At 34.3% G+C, this 23,482-nt stretch overlaps 1 long non-coding RNA gene across 1 annotated transcript; it reads left to right on the top strand.

Annotated features, from left to right (window-relative positions):
- The first annotated feature begins 7,899 nt into the window (after positions 1-7,899).
- Positions 7,900-19,165, top strand: LOC111546271. The gene is made up of 3 exons (XR_002732714.2): positions 7,900-8,097; positions 17,159-17,431; positions 19,055-19,165. It is a non-coding gene; the product is annotated as an uncharacterized LOC111546271 (long non-coding RNA).
- Positions 19,166-23,482: the final 4,317 nt, after the last annotated feature.

The following is a 23,482-nucleotide window of genomic DNA, read 5'->3' as shown; positions in this document are numbered from 1 at the left end:
TATTATTTTAATTAAATGTTAGCACATACATTTGTTAGAAAAATGCCTGGTATGTAACATGTATGTGCTTTAAAGTCTTCTGCAAACTGTATATATTTCTTCCAGTATATTAGAAAAACATTTTATCTTAAAAAATCATTGTAAAGTTTGATATTCCTATGTTTTTTTCTTGTCTATATTTTTTCTTTTTGTATTCCCAATAATTTTCCTAAAACTAGAGCTGCAATAATAATAATAATAATAATAATAATAATAATAACAACAACAATAACTGATTGTTCTGAAATTGTATTGAAAGATCTTGGTTGCTTTCACAAGGAAGGGAACCTAATAACACACATATTTACCACTTACTGAATACTACAGTATTTACTTAGTAAATTTACTTATTGATTGAATTTACTTATTGATTGAATATGTGACTGTGACTGTGCATGTGTGTGTCTTCTCTCCAAAGACATCCATTTCCCAAAACCTAAGTGTTTAAAATTCAAGAAATATATATGTAGGCCTAGATCAACATATTGGTTGAAGGGAAATCTAGAGAAAAAGATCTCATTTCTATATAGAATTATATACATACATTATATATGTACGCGTGTGTGTGTGTGTGTGTGTAATTTTTTTTTTCAGCAACATGAAGCAAAGTACAATATAGGACTTGGTTAAATTCAGTTAAGTGTAAAATATACAGTCAAAAGATTATAGTCAAAAATCAAGTATTATATGCTTTAACCTCCTTTGAATATTTTATGTTCTAAGTACAACTTAGCTTAACAGTTACTTCTCAAGTTTCAGATTAATTCTTTGTATTAGGTTTTGGATCATTCATTTTATTCCCATTGTTTTCAGAAAATGCATATTTTCTGAAGCATGATTATGTGCTCTGCATTACATCACAGTCTGGCCTATATCTCAAAGTGGAAATTTCGATGTCCTTTTACGTTTTCTCTTTATTTATGTCATCATATTAATGTACAAGCTCTTCTAGTAGTTTTAAATGACTCTGCATTGCGGCATTGTTATTTTATATTGAGTCAAATTAATCACACTCGAACAACTTTTAAAAACTTTGCCTCAAGAGGTATCAAACTATTAAATATTTTCTATTACGAGGACTGAGAATTGTTCACTGAAGAGAATAAAGTACCACTTTTGCATATATTACACAAACATTTTATGCTTCATGAAACCACAATAAATTTTCTTGCTGATTACTTGTGTAATCTGAGAATCTCCTGCTGTTTTATAGAGAGTCTTATTAATTTCATTCAAGTAGTAAAATTAGCACCTGTAGAGAACTCCTTATGATTTCTTAACTTTTATCATATTAGTAATAACCTACTTCGTTTATCATGGAACAGCTGCTTTTGTTTGTCTCCTTATCTATTTAGCTTTGATGTTCTTTGAATCTAAAATGTTTTTGAAAAGTAAAACAGTATTGGATACAGAAAAATATAGCAAGAAGCCTTAGCCTTCAGTTCAATCAGATTTAAGTAAATCGAGCCCTGAAGGAAGGAATTTTACCTTCACTTTAATGGATAGAAGATTTGGATGCAACTTCATGAAATTATAGAATGATTTACTAAAGTGTATACTGTTGGCCTGAACAAATTAACAAGGCTCTTTTAGCTACCACGTGAAAGAAACCAAGGCAATAAAACACATTATTTAGTGTCTGCTTTAGAAGCATTGCACTTTCAATAAATTTATATTTGTTCAGCTGTGTACATTTTGAAATGAGTCAAAATATTCTTTGAGACATCTTTGTTCCTCCTTATTTTGTGCTGCCTTCTAAGGATCAGCAGCAGAGGCAGCAGGATAAGTTCAGCTCTGTAACCATGAGTCTATGGGGGGCATTGAAGGATCTGGCATCACTGATTTTGAGTAAAGATTGTTTCCAGGGTAGAGAAAAAAAACATACTCCTAGTAAATTTCTAATGCAAGACCTTATGCTGGGAAATTTCTGTAAAATTTTTCATTCATCTTTATGCTGAATATCATGGAGTTTAAGGAAACTTTCCTTAGTTTGTTTAGTGTGTCTTTTGCAAAGGCTGGATTTAAACCCAAGCTAGCCTGAGCCTAACCTCATATGCTTTCTCATACAACAGCATATTGTGTTTACAGGAGGAAACTGCCTCAGAGAAACCTAATAGGAAATTTCATTTTATATAGTCTCCCAAATAAAAATTTGGCTTCTTTTCTTTCTTTCATCTTCGCTTCCACCCTTATATCCCTTATTTTTATTTTTAATTTTTATTTGATTTCAGTCAAACTGCCTCATTTCTTTATCCTGGAATGGTAAATGATATGTAGACAGAATATGTCCAAAAGTTTTGCTAAAAAGAAAAAAAAAATTATTCTGACCCTTGTTAAAATGTTGAGAAAGACTTTATTCAAGACTATTGTGACAGATGTCAACTACACTATAATAGGGGAGAGAGATCAAGCAGAGCACCAAATACAACAAGGACGAGTGATATTTAGCCAAGGAGCAGTGTGTGTGTGTGTGTGTGTGTGTGTGTGTGTGTGTGTGTGTGTGTGAGAGAGAGAGAGAGAGAGACAGAGAGAGAGAGAGAGACAGAGAGACAGAGAGAGAGTGGTGGGGTTGGAGGGGTTGGTGGATGGAAAAGTATTAAGAGAAGACTTCAGCCTGGCATGGTGGTTCGTGCCTGTGATCCAGCACTATGGAAGGCTGAGGTGGGCAGACCACCTGAGGCCAGGAGTTCAAGACCAGCCTAACCAAAATGGTGAAACCCTGTCTGTACTAAAATTACAAAAATTAGCCAGGCATGATGATGCATGCCTGTAATCCCAGCTACTCGGAGGCTGAGGAAGGAGAATTGCTTGAACTCAAGAGGTGGAGGGAGAGGTGGAAGTTGCAGTGAGCCGAGATGGCGCCACTGCACTCCAGCCTGGGCGACAGAGCGAGACTCTGCTAACAAAAAACAAAACAAAACAAACAAACAAAAAAGGCTGGGCCCGGTGGCTCGTGTCTGTAATCCCAGCACTTTGGGAGGCTGAGGAGGGCAGATCATGAGGTCAGGAGATCGAGACCTTCCTGGCTAACACAGTGAAACCCCCTCTCTACTAAAAACACAAAAAATTAGCAGGGCGTGGTGGCGGGCGCCTGTAGCCCCAGCTGCTGAGGCTGAGGCAGGAGAACCGTGTGAACCTGGGCATCGGAGTTTGCAGTGAGCTGTGATCATGCCACTGCACTCCAGCCTGGGCGACAGAGCGAGATTCTGTCTCAAAAAAACAAACAAAAACAAAACAAAACAAACAACAAACAAACAAAAACGAGGAGACTTCAAGGTTGAGAGGATTTTTGCTGAACCTACTTAACAGGATTCTTGCTGAAGACAGGCCAGAGTGAACAGATATCAAAAGTGAAAAACAGGAAATTTAATCACATATGAAGAGTTATCAGGTATCAAGCATGAGGAACTCTATCTAAACTGACTTAACAGGATTCTTGCTACAATTTACTATGCATGTATAGAAAGGGCAGGAGCCAAAGTCAAGACCTAGTTGAAAAGAGGGCTCAGAGGAGCCTGACTAAAGTTTGGTCAAGGAGATAGTCTTTGTCAGTTGCTCCTTTTTTTCAAGAAAAGAAGAGACATTCATTTGTTTATTTCATTGCCTTTTGTTTATTAAAGACCAGCTGAGCTATCGAGTGAGCCTAGGTAGAAGGGCAGCTGGTTTGGAAGAATTCTAAATGTTGGTTTTAAATAATCCTGAGTCACCTACACAATAGTAGCTCCAGACAAAAGGTTGCCTATGACTCAACTTAAACTTGCAGGGTCTCTTTGGATCCTGGGGGGAAAGTCAGCTATAGATAACTAGAATTCCAATAAGGATATGGGCATTCAGGTTTTAGTTCTTGGCCACACCAAAACAGGAAAGTAGGGGAAAATTGGAAATGTTAATTTGGAGAGTTTTAGTGAGATATTGGAGAATGCTGGAAGAGTTTCGAATTTTGTAAGAAATGGTAAAGCATTTAAGATATCAGGATCCAGTCCAATTTACAGGTAGATAACAAAACCTTGGAAACAGTAAATAGCACTGGAATCTAATAACCAAGGTTATGCTATAGTTTTCCATTGAAACATAAAATTTCTCCCTCCAGACACCCCCACTTATTGATAATATATTTTAAAACGTAAGTATGATCTCATTAGAGTTGGCCTGATTATTTACATAAGTGATGCAAAAATGGTAATTGACCACATAAGCCATTGTTAAGTTTGCTTTGCTTAAACCTTTCATAACAAATCTTAGCTTCTGCTTGTAAAAGCCTCTTGAGACTAGAAAACCAAGCCAAGATCTTGCCATCAGACTTCACCTGTAATACTTACAGATTTGAGTGAATTCTTCTCTTCTTGAGTGCCTCAAAATAGCCAAGTTTCCTGGGCTTGATGGGAAGTAACCATTCTTATTCACATGTAAGGCTAGTAAGCTTGTATGCCAAGTAACAAGCCAGTTTTTCCAAGAGGGCTTTGTAAGCATTATCTCCATAAAGTTCACCCTAGTTCCACAAAACAGTCTGATTATATCTGATTCTATGCGCATCAGTCTCAAATATGACATTCCAATCTAAGCCTTGGTTATATAACTAATGTTTCCAAATATATACTGTTACTTGCTAGGAAGATTATTTCTAAATTTAGGCAAATAATTATGTTGCCATAAAATAGGAATACTTAATAAGAGTTTCTAAATTTTGGGAGGATCAAATAGGGAGAAAAGATAAATGATTTATGTTCACAAAAGTATAATAAATTTTTTATAAATTATACATAACTTAAAAGTAGAAAGAAGTTCCTTAAACATAGAACACAGAACGTTAAAAAACCAGCAATACTCCAAACAGAAGTCATAAAAAATAACAATTACTTTTCATAAGTTTATTCACTTCTACGTAATAAATTATTGCACTGCTTTAGTTAGGGTTAGCAGCTTTATGAACCTGTCGTCTTCTCCACTATAGTGGAGTATAGTTTCAAAGTTACTTAAGCAATTCCATCAAAATTCTGTGCCCCAGATACTTGTCATAGTACTTTTCATGAATCTCTGAGACGGTTCCTCAGACTGAAGATGAAGCACTCTGGCCTACAGTTAAGTGAAAGTGCTTTCACAGAAAAATCAGAGTAAACCAAAAATTACCTGTGAATGGCAAAAACTTAAAACAGCTGTGGTTAAAGATATGATGAAAGTCATTTGCCAAGAAGATGTAATTTATGTGCTACACAACATTTTATAACTGGAATTGTAACTAATAACATTAAACCAGGAGATGGTAACATTAAACCATGGACAGCAAGAGTATTGTCAAATTTCAAAGTAGTTTTTAAAAATTTACATAATACTTATATGAGCAATATTTAACCATATGTATATAAATTATGAAAGAGTAAAGCATCTCTTATTTGACACTTTCATGCAATTGAACATAACAAACAAACCTAATTATTTTTTAACATTTCTCTTTTTAAAAAAGTGAAAAACTAAATTCCTTGAAAATTCCCATGTGTGCTACAGAAAGTCTCAAGGTGAGTTCAATATCAAGATTTCATTTATCCTTTGATTTTAGGAAGAAAAAATTGTCAAAATTGTCAAAGGTTTGAATATTTGACTAAAGAGGATCCTGAGTTACTGTGAAACAATACTTTGTGACTTTGTACCTGTTTAGCCAAAGTGACAATAAAAAGATTCAAAAGTAGCTATATGAAGTATCATAAATATTAAAAAAAAAGCTCTTTTGAAAAATAAAAAGACTCATTTCGTTTGAATAACCAAATTCATAAAGGTTAACATAAAACATAGGAAATTATTCTGATAAGACATAATCTTTGTTTATTTTTAGGCAGGTTACTTAAAAGGTAAAGGAAGCCTTTTACAAGCTCTTAAGAGCAAACCAATCATGGAAGAAAAATTTGTAATTGTGACCAAGAGAAAACCAAACTCTAGTTTTTATATGTGTGTATTTTTATATTAAAGTTGATTTAAAAATATATATATATATATATTCATTCAATGCTGGCCATCTTTGACACACAAGATAAGTTACTTTTTTCACAAACCTTTAAAAACTTCTATTTGTTTAATTTTCCTTTATTTTCCTCTTTCTTTTCTGGAGAAATCAGTCATTTTACCTTAGGACAAAATTACTCACTTTCTCTTAACAAAACCAAATCCTTATACTTTACATGCAAAATGGTTTACCTTATATCCTTATTACTTTAGTAGTTTCATTTACATATATTAATTTTTAATCATTAGTAAACTTTATTCTATAGAAAGAACTAAAAAGAAGACAATTGTGAATTGTCTGTTATACATTAGAATTCTACAGCAGGCTAGCTAGGAAATTTAATGAATATCACATCTAACAATTTTAATAGTTGTATGTGTTTTCATAGTGCAACTTTTCACTATGGCAAAAAGAACCTATTAATTAACATACTCAAATATATTTAGCCTCTCCGTACTACTTAAAAATAAGAACTCAAAAGTATACAAAGTAAAACACATTCTTTGTAATCAGTAGTTCATCTTACTTAGAAATGATTTAAATATTTAATGAATATCTATTATTTAATTTAAGTTAGCATAACTATAAAGTCATAAGTTACCAAAAATATTTTGGAGACTATTTTCTGACTGAAGCATTATAACATTTAACAAAACTAGCCATCATCCCAACTTATTTCCCGTTAACTATTTTTACAGCACATTCATGTTAAGCATGTGTTACAAAAGCAAAACAAAGCTAAAAAAGTTGAATTCAGGGGTTTTCTGTATTATCACTGCACTTAATTTGCATTAAGTAATTCATTTTTAACTTCATCTTAATTTGTACATTTGTTCTTAAGTTGAATTTATAATTTTTACAATCTTAAACATCTCATATTTACCCAATTCCCATGAACTTAGAAAGCATTTGGGTTAGTTTCTATATTTCTGGAAATTTTTTCAATATCTAATTTATATAAAGACATACTTATCACTAAAGCAATTTGAATAGTGCTTCTGTATAGGATTTTACAAGTTAATTTGGTAATACTATACAGAAATAGGAAAATTCACCTGTATATACATAAATATACAAATAGATGAAAACAAGGACCTTATAGCTTCCGTTCTAAAATCTTAGCCATGAGTCAGGTAAACAAAATAATACAAACTTACTGGTTTATATAAAACAGTTGTCTCTTATCTTTACTACATTTTATACTTTTATATGAACAGTGTGTCTGACATGGAACAAGTTTATGTTATCTGTTCGATATGAGGACTAATACATTTTGCCAAGATTTGTGGAGGATCCTTTTTAAGGTTTTCTTTTACCCTGATATGTAGTTGATTTTAGAGCCCCTGAGTCCTTTGAGAGTTCCCAGTGGGAAATTAGGGGTCCTAAACTTTCAGTAACTATATGGAGTTGAAAGGCGGGAGTGAAAGGGAAAGTCTGACAGGGGTGAACAGAGGGATTGAAGACATAGGAGTTTGAAGATCAACTTATCAAAGGATTCAACGAAACTGAAGGAAAAATTGAAGGTGGTAAATGAAGAAGGACGTGTGAGAGCTATGAGAAGAGAGAAGTTTTAGAAGAGACTGTTTTGGGGAGCCACTGAAGTTCAAAATTGCTATAGCCTGAAAGTATTTGTTCCACCCAAATTTGTATGCTGATATTCTGATTACCAAGGCTATGATATTAAGAGACAGATGGCGGGGGAGGTCAATAGATCATGAGTGTGATGTCCTCCTGAATGGGATAGATGCTTATAAAAGAGGACTGAGGTAGCTTTTTTGCTTCTTTTTTCATGTGAAAATACAGCTCAAAAGTACTATCTGTGAGGAAAGATCCCTCACCAGACGTTGAATCTTCCTATAACTTGATTTTGGACTTTCCAATTTCAGAACTCTGAGAAATACATTTCCTTTGTTTACAATATAATCAATGTGTGGTAGTTTGTTAAAGGAGACTGAACAGAGTAGGATATATTATCCTTAATGTAATCATTCCAACAATAGAAGAAGCCAGCAGAATTGGTAGAGCATATAGTCAGTGGGGATTCAGCAACCATAAGAATCAAAGTATATCCTTACTATACTTCAATGGATTCTCATTTGGAGCATTGGCTCAGGAGTCAGATCACCAATAAATCCTTTATCAATCAATCAGGAGCAAAGGCAAAGATTTCAGAAATGAACATTTGGGATCCAGGGCAAGAGGTCCAGAGGTCCAATGATTAATCTGACCCTATTCAAATCACGACTTCATAACTGTTAAAGGAAATTTATTCTGATACTTCTTAAAAGAGTAAGAAAGACTTCATTATTATTGTTTAACTTTAAAAATGTTCATCATTGTATTTCATATTTTGAAAGTTAAATATGCTCACTGCAAAAAAAGTACAAATAAAACATATAAAAGTAGATATCACCCATTATTCAATTACCATTACATTGTCACCACTGACATTCTGATCGATTTATGTCCTTTTTAAAAATAACATAATATCATAGACATTTTTCATATATTAAGAACTTAAAGATGCTTTATAATAGTCCATCTTGTGGATAATACGTGATTCCCACAAACATATCTTTAATGTTAAACATTTACATTCTCTCTGGTGAAACACAACAAAATTTGCCAATGTATATGAACTGCTTTAAAGTTACCAGTATGTTCACCTATTTATTTCTTCTAAAAAATAAATTTAGCTTATATTTTAGATTCAGGGGGTACATGTTCAAGTGTGTCAAATGGGAGCACTGCATGATGGTTAGGTTTTGTGTATGGATGATCCCATCATCCAGGCAATGAGCACAGCACCCAATAGGCAGTCTCTCACTTCTTTCCCCACCCCCCATCAGTTCCCAGTGTCTGTTGTTCCAATGTTTATGTCTATGTGTACTCGGTGTTTAGCTTCCACTTATAAGTCAGAACATGCTGTATCTGCTTTTCTGTTCCTGTGTTAAGTCACTTAGGCTAACAGCCTCCAGCTGCATTCATGTGACTGTAAAGGACATAATATCATTATTTCCTATGGCTGCGTAGTATGCCATGGTGTATATGTACCACATTTTCTGTATCCAGTTAGCCATTGATGAGCACCTAGGTGGATTCCATGTCTTTGCTATTGTGAATAATACTGTGATTAATGTGTAAGTGCATGTGTGTTTTTGGTAGAATGAGTGGTTTTCTTTTGGACATATAACCAGTAATGGGATTGTTTGATCAAATTGTAGTTCTGTGTTAAGCTATTTTAGAAATCTCCAAATTACTTTGCACAGTGACTGAACTAATTTACATTTCCACCAGCATTGTATAAGTATCCCCTTTCTTCACAGCTTTGCTGGCATATTATTTTTTGATCATTTATTAATATCCCTTCTGACTGGTAAGAGATGGTGTCCTGTTGTGGTTTTGATTTGCATTTCTTTGATGACTGCTGAAGATGATGAGAACTTTTTTATATCTGGGTTGGCTACCTGTACATCTTCTTTTGAGAAGTGTCTGTTCATGTTTTTTGCCCATTTTTAAAATGGGGTTGTTTATTTTACACTTCTTGATTTAAATTCCTTATAGATTCTGTATATGAGACCTTTGTCAGAGGCATAGTTTATGAATATATTCTCCCATTCTGTAGGTTGTTGATATACTCCATTGATAGTTTTTGTAATTGTGCAAAAGCTTTTTAGTTCATTTAGGTCCCACTTGTCAATTTTTGTTTTTGTTGCAATTGCTTTTGAAGATTTAGCCATAAATTATTTTCCAAGGTTGATGATGAGATGGGTATTTCCTAGGTTTTCTTCTAGGATTTTTATACTTTGAAGTCTTACACTAAATATTTAATCCATCTTGAGTTACTTTTTGTTTATGGTGAAAGGCAGGTGTCTAGTTTCATTCTTCTGCATATGGCTAATCATTTGTCCCAACACCACTTATTGAACAGGAGACATTTCTCCGTTTCTTATTTGTGTTGACTTTGGAGATAGTTATAGGTGTACAGTCTTATCTATGGGGTTTCTATTTGGCTCCATTGGTCTATGTGCCTGTTTTTGTACCAGTACCATACTGTTTTGGTTACTGTAGCCTTATAGTATAGTTTGAAATAGAGGAATGTGATGCCTCTGGCTTGTTCTTTTTGCTTAAGACTGCTTTGGCTATTTGGGCTATTTTTTGGTTACATATGAATTTTAGAATACCTTTTTTTATATTTCTGTGATAAATGACATTAGTAGTTTCATAGGAACAACATTCAATCTCTAGATTGCTTTGGAAGAAATGGTCATTTTAATTATCCACAAGCATGGAATGTTTTTCCATCTCTACAAATTCTTGTAGAGTTTTGACCTTCTTGGTTAGATATAGTTTTAGGTTTTTGTTTTTGTTTTTTTTTTTGTAGCTATTGTAAATGTGACTGCATTCATGGTTTGCCTGTCAGCTTGAAAGCCACTGGTGTATAGAAATGCTACTGGTTTTTGTACCTTGATTTTGTATTCTGTACAAAATTCTGTACACCTGCCTTTCACCATAAAAAGTAACTCAAGATGGATTAAATATTTAGTGTAAGACTTCAAAGTATAAAAATCCTAGAAGAAAACCTAGGAAATACCCATCTCATCATCAACCTTGGAAAATAATTTATGGCTAAATCTTCAAAAGCAATTGCAACAAACTTTTTGTAAACTTTACTAAATAGTTTATTAGTTGTAAAAGACTTCTGTCAGAATCTCTAGAGTTTTCTAAGGTATAGAATCATATCCTTAGTGAAGTGAGATAATTTGTTTTCCTCTTTTCCTATGTAATGCCTTTTATTTCTTTCTCTTGTCTGATTACTCTGGCTAAGACTTACAGTTTTATGCTGAATAGGAGTCTTGAGAGTTGGCATCCCCATCTTCTTCCAGTTCTTAAGGGAAATCCTTCCAACTTTCTTTTCCATTTGGTATGATGTTTGCTGTGTGTTTGTCATGGATGGCTCTTATTATTTTGAGGTATGCTCCTTCGGGGCATAGTTTGTTGAGGAGGAATACTATTTAGCACTATTGTGATAGGCATAAAATCTACCACAATTGGATAGTGAAATAACCCTCAACTCTGAGTATAGCAAGGACAGTGGAAATATACAGTCAACCAGCAAAATTAGAGGAATCAATAGAAAAATTACTCAGAGGAAACATCAGGGTGGAGGAATTCTTTCTAAGAATACTTAATAGAATTCTTGCTGAAGATAGGCTGGGGGAGAAGCTATCAAAGTTAAGGGATGATGAATTTGCTTATATATAAAGAGTGATTAGATATCAAGGGTGGGAAATTTTTGTTAAACTGACTTAGCAGAATTTTTGCTACAACTAGACCATGCATCCTTAGCAAGGATGGGGGCTAAGGTTAAGGCCAAGTCAAGAGAAGGGCTCAGAGAAACCTGACTAAAGTTTGTTCAAAGAAAGAGGTTTTTCTTGTTGGTTTGGTTTGTTTTTTTTAGCTTTAAAACTGCGACAAATGCTGTAAAGCATAAACTCAAGTCAGTATAGCTGGGAGTATGTCTTAGCTTTACTTCTTATTTATCTTTCTGAACTTGGGCAAGATATACAACTCTTCACACATCCTTCATTTGAAAGATTGGGATAATAAGAATCTCCACTTAATAACAATTTTGCAGGGATAAATGATTTAATATACTCAAAGTTTTCATTATAGAGTCCAGCAGTTAACAAACGCTATACAATAAATAATATTGCATAAAACAATTTCTTATTACTTTTTCTACTCCTGAGTAAATAGGTCTCTATCATATCTCTTAGCCTTGTTCAGTTTTTAATAGTACTACAGATATCCTGGATCAACCTCCTTGCATAATAATCTCAGGAACTTGACCTCCATACTTATTTTCCGCCATTTCAATTTGTTCCCTCACCGGACATAATATGCGTTGTACTTATTATATTAACATTATTGTTCTGACACTGCAGTTCATTCTGATTTGGGAGCCTTCTATGTCACATACCATGTATATCCTTTTAAATGCTCTTCCTTCTTTTTCTCTATTTTCTAATCCTGTTACTTCTGCTAAAAACTTCTCTTCTGCTTTCATTTGCCTATAAGACATTAAAATGTACATATTCAGGAGACAATTGATTATGTATTTTTGAAATTTTGAAACCAGATCTTCAATGAAGATACAGTTTTGTGAGATGGAAGTATATAATTGGTAACTGAAGCTATGGGGATGTACAGAGTAAACATAGTGGAGAAATAAGAATGCTAGAGTGAATGAAACTAATCAAAAATATAAAGCCTAAGAAATTGGAGTGGTACGAGAAATTCATGGCAGTTTTTTTCAAATATGTGCTTTCTTTTTTCATATGTGTCTTTATTTTCCATTTTTAAAATATTTTTGCATACATTTTAGGTGTACAATTATTTGGTATACACACCTATATGGTGTGATGGTTAATATTGAGTGTCGACTTGATTGGATTGAAGGATGCAAAGTATTATTCCTAGGTGTGTCTGTGAGGGTGCTGGCAAAGGAGATTAACGTTTGAATCAGTGGACTAGGAGCAACAGATCCACCCTCAATCTGGGTGGGGACCATCTAATAAGCTGCCAGTGTGGTTAGGATAAAAGCAAGCAGAGGAATGTGGAAGGACTAGATTGGCTAAGTCTTCTGGCCTCCATCTTTCTTCATGTTGGATGCTTCCTGCCCTTGAACATCAGACTCTAAGTTCTTCAGCTTTTGGACTCTTGGCCCTACACCAGTGGTTTTCCAGAGGCTCTCGGGCCATTGATCACAGACTGAAAACTGCACTGTTGGCTTCCCTACCTTTGAGGTGTGGGGACTCAGACTGGCTTCATTTTTTCTCTGCTTGCAGACCACCTGTTGTGGGACATCATCTTGTGATTATGTGAGTCAACACTCTGTAGTAAACTCCCTTTTATATATACATCTATCCTATCAGTTCTGTAACTCTAGTGAATACTGACTAACATAGATTTTGGTACCAGGAGTGGAGTGCTGCTGCAAAAATACCCTAAAATGTGAAAGTGACTTTGGAACTGGGTAACAGGCAGAGGTTGGAATAGTTTGGAGGGCCCAGAGGAAGACAGAAAAATGCAGGACAGTTTCAAACTTCCTAGAGATCTTGAGGGCTCAGAATACAGGAAGATGTGGGAAAATTTGGAACTTCCTAGAGACTTGTCTAATGGCTTTGATCAAAATGCAGATAGTGATATGGACAATAAAGTCCAGGTTGAGGTAGTCTGCAATGGAGATGAGGAACTTGCTGGGAACTGGAGTAAAGGTCACTCTTGCTGTGTAAAGAGACTGGCTACATTTTTCCCTTGCCCTAGAGATCTGTGGAACTTTGAACTTGACAGAGATGATTTAGGGTATTTGGGGGAAGAAATTTCTAGGCAGCAAAACATTCAAAAGGAAGCAGAACATGAAAGTTTGGAATATTTGCAGCCTGACAATACTATAGAAAAGAAAAATCCATTTTCTGGGGAGAAATTGAAGCCTGCTGCAGAAATTTGCATAAGTACCGAGGAGCCAAATGTTAATTACCAAGACAATGGGGAAAATGTCTCCAGAGATGTCAGAGACCTTCAGAGCAGCCCCTCCCATCACAGGCCATGAGACCAAGGATGAAAAATTTGTTTTCTTGGCCAGGTCCAGGGCCCCCTTGCCTCATACTGCCTAGGGACTTGGTGTCCTGCATCTTAGTTGCTCCAGCCATGGCTAAAAGGGGCCAAGGTAAGCTCAGGCTCATGGCTTCAAAGGGTGCAAGCACCAAGCCTTGGCAGCTTTCATGTGTATTGAGCCTGCAGGTACACAGAAGTCAAGTATTGAGGTTTGGGAGCCTCCACCTAGATTTCAAAGGATGTATGGAAATGCCTGGAAGTTTAGTCAGAAGTTAGCTGCAGGGATGGGGCCCTCGTGGAGAACCTCTGCTAGGGCAGTGACAAAGGAAAATGTGGAGTGGTACCCTCTACACAGAGTCCCACTGGTCACTGCCTAATGAAGCTGTGAGAAGAGGGTCACCATCCTCCAGACCCCAGAATGGTAGATCCAATGACAGCTTGCACTGTGTACCTGGAAAAGCTGCAGACACTCAATACCAGCCCATGAAAACAGCCAGGAAGGGGGTTGCACCCTGCAAAGTCACGAAAGCATTAGCTGCCCAAGATCATGTGAACCCGCCTCTTGCATCAGTATGACCTGGATGTGAGTCATGCAGTCAAAGGAGATCATTTTGGAGCTTTAAGATTTGAGTGCCTTGCTGGATTTCGGACTTGCATGGGACTTGTAGCCCCTTCATTTTGGCCAATTTCTCCCATTTAAAATGGGTGTATTTACCCAATACCTCCCATTGCTTTTGATTTACAAGCTCATAGCCAGAAGGACTTGCTTTGTTTCACATGGGACTTTGCACTGTGGACTTTTGGGTTAATGCTGGACTCAGTTAAGGTTTTGGGGGACTATTGGAAAGGCATGAAATGTGAGGACATAGATTTGGGAAGGACAAAGGGTGGAATTATGTGGTTTAGCTCTGTGCCCCCATTCAAATCTCACCTTGAATTGTAATAATCCCTACTTGTTGTGGGAGAGTAATTGTGGTGGGAAGTAACTGAATCATGGGGCAGGTTTTTCCTGTGCTATTGTCATCAAATTGAATAAGTCTCTTGAGATCTGATGGTTTTATAAAGGGGAGTTCCCCTGCACACTCTCTTTGTTGCCTGCCACCATGTAAGATGTCCTTTTGCTCTTTCTTCATCTTCTGCCATGATTATGAGGCTTCCCCAGCCATATGGAACTGTAAGTCCATTAAACCTCGTTCCTTTATAAATTACCTAGTCTTGAGTATGTTTTTATTAGCAGCCCAGTGGGAGCTAACTGAATGATTAGGCAGGTGTTTCCCAGGCCATTCTGGTGATAGTGAATAAGTCTCACAAGATCTGATGGTTTTATAAAGGAGAGTTCCCCTGCACACATTCTCTTGCCTGCTGCTGTATAAGATGTCCCTATTCTCTTCCTTCATCTTTTCTGCCATGACTGTGAGGACTCCCAAGCCATGCGGAACTGTGTCCATTTGATCTCTTTCCCAGATAAATTACCCAGTCTCAGGAATATCTTTATTATCAGCTGGAAAACAAACTAATATATATAGTGAAATGATAACTACAGTCAAGCAAATTATTCTATCCATCACCTTTTATAATTACCTTTTCCCCCAAAACAAGAATGCCTAAAAATCTACTCTCTTAGTGAATTTTCAGTATTCAATACAATGTTGTTAACTATAACCCTCATAACCTACATTAGAGCTCTAGACCTATTCATTCTACGTGGCTGCAAGTTCATAACCTTTGACCCACTTCACTTCCTTCTATTTATTTTCCCTGATTTCCCCAGTAATCACTGTTCTATTCTCTGTTTGCTGTGTATAAGTGAAATCATGCGATATTTTTCTTTCTGTGTCTGGCTTATTTCTCTTAGCCTAATGTCCTCTGGGTAACCAACATGAATGTTGTGGCAACATTTATGTTTTCAGAAATGGCAGTATCTCCTTCATATATATATAATCTCATTTATATTAATATGTCCTTTTTAATCAATTTATCTGTCAATGGATACATAGGTTGTTTTCATGTCTTGAACGTTATTAGTAATGCTGCAATGAACATGGGAGTAAAGCTTGTTTTACTAGGTGCTATTTGTATTTCTTTTATATCTAGCAGAAGGATTGTTAAATCATACAGTGGTTCTATTTTTAATTGTTGGAGGAACCTCCACAATGTTTTCCAGAATTTCTGTACCAATTTATATTACCATCAAGAATGTACAAGGGTTCCTTTTACTCCACAGCTTCACCAACAATGATTATCTCGTCTTTTTCATAATTGTCATTTTAACAGGTGTAAGGTGATATCACGCTGTGGTTTTGATCTGCATTCCACTGCTAATCAGTGATGTTGAGCACCGTCTTACATATCTGTTGACCATTTGTATGTCTTCTTTGGAAAAAGGTCTATTCAAGTTCTTTCCTCATTTCTTAATTAGGTTATTTGTGTTCTTTTTTCTATGGAGTTGTGTGAATTCCTTATATAATTTGGATGCTAACACCTGATCAAATATATGGCTTGCAATTCTTTTTTTCCCAATCTTTAGATTCTCTCCAGTCTTCACTCTGTTGAATTTGTTTTCTTTTTGTTGTGTGTGTGTGTGTGTGTGTGTGTGTGTGTGTGTGTGTGCAGGAGCTTTTTAGTTTTATGTAGTCCCACTTGTTTATTTTTGCTTTTGTTGCCTGAGCTTTGAGTTTGCAGATGTACATTCTCAAATGCTGCTGAGAAGTCAAGCAATATAAAAGTGAAAAAAATTGTTATATTTACAAGCAAAATGTCTATGGAAATTTTGACATCTATTTTTGCCTGCCTCTATGGTGAGGTTCCTACTGAGAATGTGGCAGGTGTTGAAATTTAAAGTGTAGTCGATGGAACCGGCATAAGACAGAAGGTGTGGTATCTCATTTACTAAAACAAACAAACAAACAAAAGTAATAAAAAAAAAAAAAAATGAGTCTACACTATAATTGGTTTCATGGCTTCTGTTTACACTGATAAGTGAAAGAGTGGTTGAACAAAAAAAATACGAGGAGAGTAGAGAAGGTTTAAACTTCCAGTTGACAAAGGAAGATTATGATTAGGGTAAAATAGAATTGATAGCAGTGATTAACACTTGAGGTTAATAGTAGTGACAAGGGATGAATGGCAAATCTAACCTTGATCATGAGCATTGTGTGACAGCAGTCATCAGTCCAATTGTTGGTTAAGAGAAGGTGAACGATTTCCTCCATTCCAGCATGAATTGTGCTAGGTTTCTGTGGCAAAGGTTAACAAAAAATATAATTGTGGTATATTTGAGAAAAGGATCAATTAAAATTCTTAATTTTTCCATTTTTTCTTCTAATTACTTGCATTAAAATAGTACTGTTCTCTCATATTTTTAGTTTATATACAATTTCAACCATATATTGCAGTGATTTTTTTTTTGCAGGATAGACTGTTTTCTAACTACTATTTTTGCATAATAAAATAACCCTAAACTTAATGACAGAAAAACATTTAAAATGCTCATGAATTCTGTAGGTTAAAAGTTCAACCAGGAACTATAAAAGAAACAAAATGCTATGGACACTTGTTAAAAATGGCAAGGAAACTGTAGTCCCAGCTACTCCAGAGGCTGAAGCAGGAGGATCACTTGAGGTCAGAGTTTGAAGCCAGCCTGGGCAACGTAAGAAGACCCCATTTCTAGAAAAAGTAAAAAAGATAAAGGAAGACTTCATTCGAGACTCCTGCAATATGGATCAAGACTATTTCAATAAAGGAGAGCAATTATATTCAACTTCACTGAAAGAAAAGGTAGGAGAATTTTTAAATGTTGGAGTAAGCTAATGGAAAAATATTAGCAAAGATATTAGCAGATGACATTAGCAAAGAGATTGGTCAAAGTGACTAGGTCATCTATCTTTGCTTGAAGTTAGACTCCTAACCTCCCACAGAGATTCAAAATTAGGGACAATATCTCCTTAAATGAATATGCATTTCAAAGGGATGGTTCCTAAAACTTTGATGAAGACATTCCTTGTAAAACTGGTGAGAAGTGGGAAGAAATTTTATATCTCATAGAGGCAGAGAAAAAGTTTCTAATTGCAAGTTTTCTTAAGTAAATGCTCTAAAAAAGAAAGGCCATGGATCTGCAGTCAGAAAGAAACCTGTCTGAGATTAGTCAAGTTGAGGGGAATTTTAAGGCCTTCTTGTTCAGTACAGAGATGAGTTTAGTTGTTTTCCACAGAGTATGGGTTTCAGCTGGAAAGACATGAAGGTTAGAGGTGATTTTATGGCTGGGGAAAGGGATGACTTTTCTCATATAAATAAGGGTTGATGCTAAATGTCAGCTGGAACCTCTGCTGGGATGTCAGCTGAAACATCCACTATCCATGAGGGCTAATTTTAGTTTGCTTGCAACGTAGTGACTGTATTCCAAGTGGGAGCATCCTTAGAAACAAAACAGATGTGTGTGGCATTAATATAATTCAAGAAGAGTTGTGGAGTCACTTTCACCATGTTTCCAGGTTCAAGGAGATGATTACGTGAGTTGGAAGGCTCGTTGTGGCTATCTATGGAAAGCACACTCTGCCATGGTCAGAAATACTATTGGCCAAGTATAATATTTATTAGGAAAAAATAGATTTATATCTCTCTTAAGATGGGATCATTGTATACTTTGTTATCATTTATTTAGAATCATAACAGAGTGCCTATAGAATAAATTAGTGGAGAAAGTTATTTTGAATTTACATTATTTTTCAATATGAATTTTGGAGTAGAATCCACTTATAATTTAGTTGAATTGAAAGAGGGAATAGCTTTACTCTTATTACTATCTTGTAATTGTCGGTTGTAATTGTAAATTATAATTACAGCCTGGACTGTACTGAAATTCTTAAAGAATATTTTTCTAAAAGAGCCATAAGACAAGGGTGTGTTCTGATTCTTAATTGCAAGTAATTTAAAAGGCTCATAATCCTTGTTTAACCAAAATCATTATGAACTTTCCCCTAGGGAAAAGGTGGCATTATTTATTTATGCCTATACTATAATTCATATATTTGCATTTATATAATCTCCATACCAGACTGCAGAATCAGAATTAGTGTATAGAAAAACTAGTTACCATCCTGGAAACTAATAGCTGAAATTTACTTTTTTTCTTGGAATATTTATTGAGTCTTTACTTTGTGTCAGGCATTGGAATAGGCACTGTGGTAATAATTTGATGAGCAAGACATGGTACCTACTTGGAAAGCCCATAGTATCCATAAGTAAGCATGCAATAATTTTCATATATTAAAAATAAATATTTTACTCTGAGTTGTTATTGAATAAAGCAGAAAAAAACACAATGTATTTTCCAAATTAGTTTCAGATTTCTTTGGAGAAATAAAAATGTGAATGAGTAGAACTTAATTATTTGATTTGCAGAAATAATATGAATACAAATCTTCAGATATAAGTATTCATTGATACTTGCTTTGGGGAAAGCAGAAGACTAGATGCTATATACTTGTTAGTAGCCCTTAGTAGGGAGAAACCGCACTTCTCTTAGATGGTATGTATAATCCATATTGTAAAAGAGATAATCTATTAAAATATATATTGTTTTATATTTTATTTCCTTTTCCATTGCATAGGTTTTATATATTATGCTGTTACACGGTAGGGAAATCTGAATTTCTGATCTGAGCAAACCCTAGTTTAGGAGAAGCCATAAACTTCTGATAAACTGGGGTTTGCTACTTTGAAGGTTACATTGGTATACACCCAACAGATACAATAATAATTCACATTTTGTGTATTTTGATACCTCTTTAAAATATTCTAAATGTAAAAGCAATAACAATTTTTATTTATTTTCAGAAATGTTGGTTCACTTGTTCTTAGAAATTGACGTATGAGTTTAAATTTATACAATTTAATTTAATTTTCTATTTTTCAAAAATTATTTATTTTTATGGATTTAGGGATACAAGTTCAGTTGTGATACATGAATATATTGCATAGCGGTGAAATTTGGGCTTTTAGTGTACCCAGTAGGTAGGATGTTATCCCTTGCCTCCCTCCTACTCTCCAGCATTTTGGAGTCTCCAGTGTCTATTATTCCACTCTGTATGTCTGTATGTATCCACTGTTTCGTTCTCACTTCTAGTGAGGAATACACATTTTTAAAACTTTTTCTTTCTCAGTCATTTCACTAAAGATAATGGCTTCCTGTTCCATCCCTGTTGCTGTGAAAGACATAATTGTATTCTTTTTTATGACCGAGTAATAGTATATTGTATATAAAGTCAGTATCATGGTTAGCTTTTGCGTCAGGTTAGATCTAGTCACAAATATTCCAGTCTCCAGTGAAATTATAATGTAAAGTATGAATCACTGCACAGCATAAGTGACCTGAAAGCTTTATTATCCCCTTCTCCAGATTTTGTAGTGTCATGGTGGAATGGATGTTTATAACTGCCTTTGCTGAAAGCCATGGCTAACCAATGCACATGTCCGAAGTTGTAATAGGAAGAACAACTAATAGAAACTTAAAATGTTGGTAGATTATTATTTTTATTGTTGTTCCATTTGTTGCATTTGAAGTTTTACTTGGTCTAGATAACCTAACAAGCCACATGTTTTGTTACTTTTGGCAAAAAGCAGAGTTCAAATATAGTGTCTTAAAAGCTCAAAATGAGAAAACAATAAAAGCTTTACCTATGATTCAAATATACTTGAGTAGGAGCTTTCTCCAGAAAAATCTCAAAGCTGTGGGAAGTCATGAAATAGTGGCACAGTAGGGAAGAAAATGAATCTTGGTAATTTTTTAAGAACACAAATTATCTTCCATGTTATTTTGCAAAGTGTTCAGTTTTATTTCTAGATTGAGTATGCACATTAGGCAGTCTATCTTTATTATTTGGCAGGATGAAAACCTTCATAGGACTCACACAGTGTCTATAATGTAAAATAATCTCATTGACTTGTTATTTGAATTATTTTGACACTTATCACAAAAAAGTTGAAAAGTCAGAATGATCTCAATTTTGAATAAATAATAATAAAAATGTCCATATATCAGTGTAACTAAACATATGCATTTATATTTTTCTAAGTATGCACCATATATATTTTTGCAGGACCTAGAACATTTTATATAGGTCCTGCAAAAATATTCATATCAAGTTCTCTCTCTAGTGACATAGATATAATATTACATTTGCTTATGACAAGTGAATTAGAGATGAAAACTCTGGAACATTTAAAAATAACATAGTCAAATTAAATTGTGAAAATAGTTTGGAAATAAATTAGTTTAACAATTGAATAGTTTTTCACTTCCATTGCATATACAAGTGTAAACTGGATCACTAAGACAGAACTTCTGTAGATAACCTAAACATTTGCTGAACTAAAAACAAGTCATAGCTAAGTGAAATAAGCCAGCCACAGAAAGACAAATACTGTTAATTCTACTTACATAAGATATTTAGAATAGTCAAAATCATACAGAAAGAAAGTGGAATGGTGGGTACCAGGCTCAAGGGGAGGAGAGAATGAGGAGTTATTGATTCAAGGGTACAGAGTTTCCACTTTACACAATGAAGAGTTATGGAGATATATGGTGGTGGTGGGTGCACAACATTATGGATGTATTTAATACCACCAAGCTGTATACTTAAAAATGGGTAAGATGGCAAATTTTTTATATGGATTTTTCCACAACAAAAAAAATGGAAAAATATTTTTAAAGCCCCACAAACTAGAAAATCTTAAGTGTGAAAATAGCCATTTCAGGTGTCAATCGAGAACAACCCTCTATACATCAAAATTAACTTTCTAATCTTAATGTACAACTTACTGCCATGTTGTATAGGCTTAGTGTTAGTGACGAATTAATAGCTAATTTATGTATTTTAAACCGTAACAATTCCTTCTTACAGTTCTTTCTCCTCTTTCTGCTCCCTACTAACCTCCTTTGTCTCTTCATCCTGCCTTTCTTGCTCATCCTTTCTCCTCATTTTTCTATTCATATTCCAAAAGTAAATATTAAAATTATGTCCATATGATAAGAAAAATTAATCGTCTTAGCAGTGGTCAAATCAGGTGCAATTAACATTTTCAATTTTGCTTAAACTTGCCTCAGAAATGGTGAATAAATACCACTTTACTTATCTCAGCATTGCATATTCAATATTAAGGGTCATTAAAATCGTTTAAAATGAAATTAATTTTATTTCAAGATAAAGTAAAGCATGCTTATTCTGATGATTTCTTATCATGAATGGTTTTAAATAAACTAATCAATAAGCATTCAATTAACACTTTTTTTCCCATCCAGGAATACTTCAAACTCTTTTCTATCCGCAAACAACAATATTGCATGATAAATTTTCAAATTTTAATCAAAAGTAAAAATATAAAAGTCAATATATCCCTGCTATACAATGTTGGATTTTGTGTCATAGCGAGTCAGATAAGAGTTTGAGCGGTTGCCAACTTGTTAATTGGAAGACCAAGAGGAAAGAAAGCTCAGAGAGCTCAATTTAATACATTGCTTATTCAGTATATTGAGTAATAAATTAGTAGCTAGAAAGAATGAATACATTTCTCTGGTAGTTTATCAGGCAGTAGTAATTTCAGCCTTACATATAATATGCCTCTAGGTTCCATCCACATATATCACAGGTGAAATTAAAGTCTATCTAGTTTATGAAAGGGTTACCCTCAAAAATAGAAGCAAATCTGTATTGGGTTGAACTATCCAGAAAATGGATGCAAGACTTTCTGTTTTTGGATTATGTAGAATCTTGTGCCTTTTCCATATCAGAATATATTTGCAAACATGGCAGTGCTCTCTAATTTCCAGCTGGATTCAAGAATATAAAAACATATTTTCAGAAAACTAAATTAGAATTTAAAATATAATGTACATATATGGACAATAAATTAATTATATCAGAACTAATCAGTAATTTTATATTCAAATCTTTGAATTTGGTTTTCTTTAATTATTTCCACATTAATTATTTTGTGTTACATTTTGGGTTTTATGAGTTAGGTAATTTATTTTCTTTTTTGGGAGAAAGTTTCTGGTTGTGTCTGCTTTTAATACAATTGACCATTTATGCCTCAGTGAAAAAATGTAAACATTATTTAATATATTTATGGACCTGAATCTTTGGGTATGCAAATTTATTCTACAAAGTAAATTACCCCTGTACTTTATAGAATTATATGGGTAGAGAGTAACGTAAGACCTCCATAAAATGTCTTATTTGTGGTGCTGTTTTCTGCTCTAAGAGCTTCCATTTTGTCAAAGGAGAGAATGAGGTCATCGTCCTTTACACACTGGCTAACACCCTGGTAAAGAACAACCATTCAAGACATCATTTTAGAGGCTGATTTCAGTCTTCTATAAGGAAAATGGTAATCTGTTTGGATAATGCTATTATGACTGAATTAAAACAAGAAAACTGCACAGGTCTTCTTTTATGGTATATGTTTCTCAAGTTTTACTAATTAATCCTCCCCAGAAGGAAAAATGCTATTAACACAGAGATGAAATGTTATGCTGAATGAATGTAAATGTTATAAATAATATTTGCTTGTTGAATTAAACACAAACCACAACATTAAAAAATGAATATATTAACATTTTCTTTTGTATTTCTGGATATTCATATAAATAAAATTTTTAATTTATTTGCAAACATTAAAGCAGAAGTCAGAATTAACATAGCCTTTAAGATATCACCCTCTCCTAATGAATTCATTAATGAATTTTTCTTAATATTCTTTTAAAATGGTGAAAAATGCATATTAGTCCATAAAAACATAATTAATTCATCATAACACTATTTCATTCAA

The sequence above is a fragment of the Piliocolobus tephrosceles genome, chromosome 3, assembly GCF_002776525.5.
Source record: "Piliocolobus tephrosceles isolate RC106 chromosome 3, ASM277652v3, whole genome shotgun sequence".
NCBI classification, from domain to species: Eukaryota; Metazoa; Chordata; class Mammalia; order Primates; family Cercopithecidae; genus Piliocolobus; species Piliocolobus tephrosceles.
Note: the sequence above shows the minus strand (reverse complement) of the source record. Positions and strands in the feature narration are given on the sequence as shown.